A 7,523-nucleotide genomic window follows, 5' to 3' on the forward strand; every position below is an offset into this window, starting at 1 on the left:
ATCCCTTTAGCCAGTAGGCAGGGGAAAGGCCTGAACAGATCCCAATGTGACCTATAAAACATAGAAATTTTTAGGTGAAAAGCATATTGAATTTGTCCAAATAACATTTTTAACCTGATCCTCTATGTATAGAATTGTCTCCACAATTTAAAGAGCCATAAAAACATAATGATTCTTAGTCCATAGATTATATGAATCATATTATTAACTGCTGAGAGACCATTGCAACAGCACCTAACTTCATTCTCTGAGCTGTGGTTGGGGCCTTCTCTCCTTATATTTTTTCTAGTAATAACATAAGCTGCTCTTCTATCAAAAGAACCAATAGTAAAAATTGACATAGTATTTTCATGGCACTGCTCCTTACTATTTTGGGAATCTGAAAGGATGTATTAGCATAAATTGCAACAGCCCAAGATTTGGAAACTGATTATCAATTTTCTTTGAAATCAATTAATGGTTTTAACAGGCAGCTGTCTCCTGAGTGGCTTTTTCTCATAAACCTTTATCAAATCATGTATCAACGTTTACTTTCTAGATATTTCTTTACATCTATAAATATTTAGGAGGATGTCAGTATCTTCTCCTTTGCCAAATTCCATATAATCATCGAAGATTTTCCCTGCACCTCAATCAATGATATGGGCTCCTTTTATTTTTCCACCAACTGAATCTTGAGGATTCAAATCAACCTCTCCTGTTAAGAGATTGAGTGACCAATTGGATGTTCTTATTGACTGTAATTAAAGCAATTTTGGTAGCTAATTTACTATGTCTGAGACAAACCATGTCCAAGGAAATTTAAGCAGTTCCTTTTGACAGCATTCATGCATTCACAATCATACATATATCAAACATTCATGTGTGGCCACACCAAACATTCACAACTTGCATACATCTCACATTTCTCATTTTGCCTAGGTTATGATCAGTTTGTTAAACTGAAAAATCCCTAATTGAAATCTCTGGTAACACAGCAGTTACAGTCAATTCTTGAATTATGAGCATCCAAAATTTGAACAGATCCAAATTTACCTATGTTGCCTTTCTTTCTCCATAAGTCTTAAGCACAGTTTCTGGCTGGCTGTATCAATAACATGTTTATACATTTGACTGGAATCTGCCAAAGCTACATCTCCCAAGGCTGCAAGTTATCTGAGTTCTGACATTGACCTTACCCTAGCCTTCTTCCCCTCTGACCTGCTGTAGATCATCTGAAGCTGCTTCCCTCTCCTGCATCTGGGGAACAAACCCAGTTCTCTATTTTCTCTTCTGTTGGTACTCTCTGTGACTCAGTGCCCTTCCTGACCATGTCCAAAGCAACATCTAGAAGGCTCTGTGTATTTCCTCCTCCCCATGCCATGCACTCTCTAATGCAATAACATGTTTAACTGAAGATTCTGTTGGTCTGATATCTAAACAAATCCCAATAAACCCATGCATGTCATTTGTATTTACTATTGCTCTATTTTTCTCATTTTCCCATATATTTTCTTTTTCTATTTTTCTGCATTTTCCTTTTCTAATTTCTTTTTGAGACAGTGCTACTTTATTTCCAATCCAGCTCCTTCCAGAGCTGAGGCACACTTACAGTACCTTATCAGCCTAAGTCTTTCAGAAGTTGAGGCAACCATATAAACACACCCACTCCTAACTTGAACTTGATGCTGGACAGCAAATCCACTAGTGATTTGTATTCCCTTCTTTCTTGATCTAGGTGAGCACCTCCACTATGTAGCATCTAGTGCTGCTGCTTCTTACAGGTTCCAGCAAGGGATATGCAGATTAATAAAGACAAAACAACTGGTCACTCTTGAAAGAAAAATGCCAATTTTATTTAGAGTGGTGTTGACTTCTATAGCATCCAAACTCCCTAGGAATTAACTCAGATCAAATTCAAAGCTCTTAAGCCCCTGGCAATATGCAGATAATCGGCATATTTGTAAACAGGCCTTTTAGGAGGAGGGAAAATAGGAAATAGCACCTAGCTCTGAGGCAGCCAGCAGCTCCCCAAGTGTATTGCTGATCAACCCTAGATAAGAGAAGAAAAGCAAACTGCCAAGGGTCCCCCACACCAAGGGCCACTGCCCAGCTCAACACAGGGACCAGCAGAACTTCAACTTGGCTCATGGTCCATCCCAGCCCAAGCAGTTCAGATTCTATAGCTCAGCCAATCTGCTCTTCCTGGTCTGGGGATACAGGGCCACACAATCACCATGGCATGGCTTGTGGTCTTCCTTACAGCTCTCCACAGAAGAATAAGATGAGAATCCAGGAAGGAACCTGTAAGCTACCCTCCACTGGTGCTCCTGATGGATAAGCCTTCCAAAATTTCATCCTTAGTTAAGACTACCCAGATGGGCTACAGGATTTTAGCAGTCACCCCACTGAATGAGCAGAGATCAAATGACTCAGACCACACAGACACTCCCGGCTTTGCATGCTTCCACACTATAGTCAGTTATGGTCCTGATGTGGGAAATTAGTAATTTAGTAACATCCTCCAATCTGGCAGAGCACATCCTGTTCCTCTTCCATGGCACAGGTTGCTGTGTGTGCACATTCAATTACATGCTCAATGTTCAGCACAGCCAACCCTTTGCTTCAAAGCTAGGATGTCCTGCAACCAAACACAGATCACATTCACACAGCATCTGTTGTTAAACAAACAAGAAGAAGAAGAAGAAGAAGAAGAAGAAGAAGAAGAAGAAGAAGAAGAAGAAGAAGAAGAAGAAGAAAGCCCCGGATGAGAACACAAGGAAGGGGCTATAAAAATGTCTTGAAGACAGAGAAAATGATAGTAGATATTATGTATATATAACCCTCAAAAGTTATATTTAAAAGTTGAAACAGGCATTATAGTCATATGCTCCAGAGACTGGGGATTTGTATTAGAGCACATCCAGGACTAACTACATTATTTTTCTCAAGGTTATCTTCTTAAACCTGGAAAAAACAATTCTGTTAGGCAGTGCAAGACCATTTTATCCAGTTCTTTTTCTTAAGTTGAAATGTTATAACTACAGGAATTTAGTTTCATGATAAGTTCTTTTCTTTATCTAGAATCTTGTTTGCCTGATCCATGAAACTGAGAAATGGAATTCAGGACATTTATGGAACATCTAATATTGATTACCTGACTCCACATGGTAAATGTCAACTACTGTCACAGCAGGAAATCTCTCTTCCTGTCCCTCCCTTTCTGTTCTATAACTACACCTGCTTTGCAATTGGTGAATGAAATTCTTACACGGGTTCCTCCTTCATTAATAAATTCACAATAAAGCTTTGAGAACTTGGAGGATATTCATTTACTTGTTATTTCCTTCCCAGAGTCAAGTCAAGGCCGAAGCTAGAACGAATTGGATGAATGTCTTTCCAGTAATGAGTGCAGGAGAAGCAGGATTAGGTGTTCAAAGTAATTCTCAATTACATAGTGTGAGGCAAGCTTGAGCTATGGGAGACATTGACCAAAAGCAGTGGTTCTCAACTTTCCTAATGCTGTGACACTTTAATTCATTTCCTCATGATGAGGACACCCCCCCAACTGTACAACTGTTTTCAGTGCTACTTCATAACTATAATTTTGCTGGTATTAATTATATAAATATATGCGTTTTCTGGTGATCTTAAGCTAGTCCTGTGATAGGGTCATTTGATTCCCCAAAGGGAGCTGTGACCCCACAGGATGAGAACCATTGCTCTAAACTGATACATATAAATAAATAAATAAACACCACTGAAGATAAAAATGAAATGAAATTCTTAAGGAAGGAAACAATGGAAAAAATAGAAACAAAGGGATTATGGACACAATGCATTTAAAAAAGGAAATTTTAAAAATGTTGTCAATAATTAGTTTTTTAAACAGATAAAAATAAATGGAAGTACGCTTAGCTATACTGACTTTCAAACAATATAGGCTCTATCCTAGTAGGAATACTGTCACTAATAAGACATTGTATGAATTTACTTATGTCTAAAATTTTAGCTACTGAGAACTGTAAGGTGACTCATGCAGCTACAGCCAATGGCCTGTACCTGAAACCTCTGACCTACTTAACTGTATCAAACAGGATGGCACACATATATCTGCATAGGCAATTTGCCTAATTGCACATTCAATATTCTTTTGCTTAAGATAACATTTCCAAGCTGTCTGTGTTCATTCACGTGACATGCATTAAAACATGCTGGGACATTACAAAAACATCAATTGTATCACAGTCAAGTCCATTTTCATGATGGTGACTCCAGCAGCTGATTGCCTTCCCTGTTTCCCCTGCAGTGTACACAATACACTACTCCTCTTGTTTTGGTCTGAAGACAGAAGCAATGTTCCACATGCATATCCTTTTCCTCTGACTGCTTTGGATACTTGACTACATGACTCAAATGGACAATTTTAAATCTCTGAGGTGGTACTGTCATTTAATTGAAGAATTTTGGAGGTGTAATATAGAGGTCAGCCAGGTCATTGCCATGGAGAACACAGACTGGAATCAAAGCCACTGACATCAATATAAGAGTACTTGTCTCAGAAACATTTTTTCAAGATGGAAATGCAGCTGCCCTAGAATTAATATGCCTTTCCAGGGAGAAATCACTTCACACACTTAGGAGGTTAAGAAGGAATAATCTCTCTATTATGGTATGCATCCAACTCTACATAAAGCTCAAAGTGGAGCCAGTTTAGACATATTTGCATTCCACAAATGACATCATCATTAAGTGTCTTTAGATTCATACTCCAGGTTGAACTTTGAACAAATTAAATAGACAGGCAACTTGTAGGTCTACCTACTTAGGCATATGTGAGGATTACACAGCAATGATATATGCCAGAATAAATTAATTTCACCCGTGATCTGGTCTTAAACTCACCTCTGCCTGCCTATGCCTCAGGAGTGCTGAGATTTAAGCTTCTAAGGAAAAGAGCATCTTGTATACTACTGCAGTGGGAGGGGGGAAGAAAGGTATTGAGCTCTATGAAGTAGCAGGAAGCACAATATGAGCGGACAAATTCAAGAGGCAGCTACTCAAATGTCACCAAACAAAGGGATCACAGGGTATCTCTAGAACATTACTAAGCCAAAGTGGCCATTGGACCAATAACAAGAGCACCATATGGTGGGAGGAGTTGGGTTCCCAGGATCTGAAGCAATCTTTCCAAAAAGGCCTTGGCCGCACATAATTATCAGCTCTCACATGCCAATTCCTAGTTTTAGTAAGGGTTTGGGTTTTACTGTCAATACCCCAAGCCTTTATGGGAATATCCCATGAAATAGGCCCAGGCTATTAAAGCTGACAAATGGAAATTAAAATCAATAAAAGTTTCAGAACTTGGGCCCTGAAAAGGGAATTTCTACAGGTAAGGCAAAATTTAATTCATTAAATCAGGAGTGCCATGGCTGGCACCTGACAGCTTGCTCTCAGAGAAGGGTAGGTAACTGTCCAAAACTCCTGTTAACATTCTTTTGCTAATTGCTGGTTGTAAACATCCTGCAGCCTTCCTAGGTTGGAAGTCTGTTGGCCCCAGGCTTCTGCATCTCAGGCCCAGCCTGGCCCCAGCCTGTGTGATTCTCTTGCCCTAGCAGCTGCCCACCAAGCCCGCTGACAGCCAGGTCGCCAGCGATGCCCTCACAGCCGAGGGGTCCCAGGCAGAGGGCCATGCCGTGCCAGAGGGCAGAGAAGGAAGCCGGCTTTGAGGCAGAGGGGGAGGACAAGGACGACAGCTTCCTCCTGCTGCAGCAGTCTGTGACTCTAGGCAGCTTGACCGATGTGAACCAGCTCATCGCCAAGATCGGCGAGACGCTGAAGCTGGACACAGCGCACGATGGCCCTGCCTCGCCCAGTGCTGCCCTGGGCCCCCCGCCCCTGCGGGTCCTGGCTGCGATCTCAGTGGAACAGATCCTGTCCCCAGCGAGGCAGATGCTGCGATCTTCTGTGTCTGCAGAGACCGGGGCCCCAGCTCACCCCGGAGCAATTCGCTGCATGCTGTGGGAGCGCGGGCGCGTGCGGAGCCGGGCGGCTCCCTACTGCGTGGCAGAGCTCACCGCGGGTGCCAGCGCCCTATGCCCTGTGTCCCAGCAGCCTGGCCTTGAGGGACCTCCGGTGACAGGCAAGCCGAGCACCCCGCAGCCTCTCTCAGGCCCGTGCCGGCGGGGTTGGCCCCAGAGCAGAGCCATGTCCCGCCTTCTGTAACAGTGACATGGATCTCAGCCTGAGACCCACACCAACGATGAAGACCTGCACCAGCTCCTGCAGCAGCTCCTGCTTTTGGGAAACCTCATCAAGGAGGCAGTGCCGCGGCTACATTCACTACAACTACAGCTACAGGCAAATCTTTCCTCACACCGATTCCTCAAGCCTCTGTCCGCCCCTGTGCGGGAGCCACCATCACCTGGGAGCCCTTGAGCGGCCTGCAGCAACCCTGGCACTTGGGTGAGGAGGGCGCTGCTCAGAACTGGGGAGGACTTTCTTGTCCCTGGCAGCTAACAAGCAGGGTAGCTTCCTCACCAGCCTGTACCTGCAGACCAAGGCATTCACCCAGATGTGGCTAGTAACAAATCTACACTTCGCACCCAAGTGACTGGAATTGGGGCTAAACCGATTATAGGATTTTAATTTAACTGAACTCTTTTTGAATCAATGTGTTCAGGTTTTGTTAAGAGAGAGAGAGAAGAGAGAGAGAGAGAGAGAGAGAGAGAGAGAGAGAGAGAGAAAGAATCTGCAGCCAAGGGGATAATTGACAGTACCTAGTGATCCTGTAACCCTGCAAGCCCATGCCCTGTCTTATTTCACTCAAATGTATATCATTTAAAATATATAGTTACTGCTATACTCCGTACTTTGTATAACATGAAGTAAACATGGAAACCCTGTAATTTGTGGCTTTCATCCTTATGATCTGCTCCTGTAAAAGCTTCTCTTTTTGGGTGGCTGGTATCTCACTTGCCCGCCTTGCAGAGGATTGCTTCAAATAAAAAGAAACCTTTTCCTTTTGCATCAGAGTGTGAAATCCTTGGTTTAGTCTCTGGGCTCCAGGAACCTGGCACAACATTTTTTTTTTCCTGACCATGAAACCCAAGACCCTCCCAGGACTCAGAACTCATAGGTTTTCAACCCCAACTAGTTGGATGAGTAAATGTTTTATGGTTCTGTTAAGTTCATGTTCCTCTAATTTATATATACTAGGGAAACAAGTAATAGAGGTAACAGGCCAAGAACTTGGCAGATTTGCCTACAATGCCAGACCTGGCCAACCTAGGAGAAGTCCTCAACTTCCCTTCTAGGACAGGTATTCTATGAAGAGTTGGATCAAACCTGCAATCTAGGTTAAAATAGGTGGTGTAATTGAGAACTTTCATTAGTAAAATAGGGGGTCCAATTGAGGACTTCAAATTGTAAATGTAGGAATCTAGGTATGGGTCCTTTATTCCTAGTCTCAGCGCTGTGTTTGTTGTTTGTTAGTTTGTCTTGTCTGGAAAGATTATGAATCAGGACAGAATCTAATGGGACAG

The 7,523-nt window shown here is 42.6% G+C and overlaps 1 pseudogene; it reads left to right on the forward strand.

Moving 5' to 3' along the window:
* The first annotated feature begins 5,670 nt into the window (after positions 1-5,670).
* Positions 5,671-6,498, forward strand: LOC100751138 (annotated as a pseudogene).
* Positions 6,499-7,523: the final 1,025 nt, after the last annotated feature.

The sequence above is a fragment of the Cricetulus griseus genome, unplaced genomic scaffold (assembly GCF_003668045.3).
Source record: "Cricetulus griseus strain 17A/GY unplaced genomic scaffold, alternate assembly CriGri-PICRH-1.0 unplaced_scaffold_522, whole genome shotgun sequence".
Classification (NCBI taxonomy): Eukaryota; Metazoa; Chordata; class Mammalia; order Rodentia; family Cricetidae; genus Cricetulus; species Cricetulus griseus.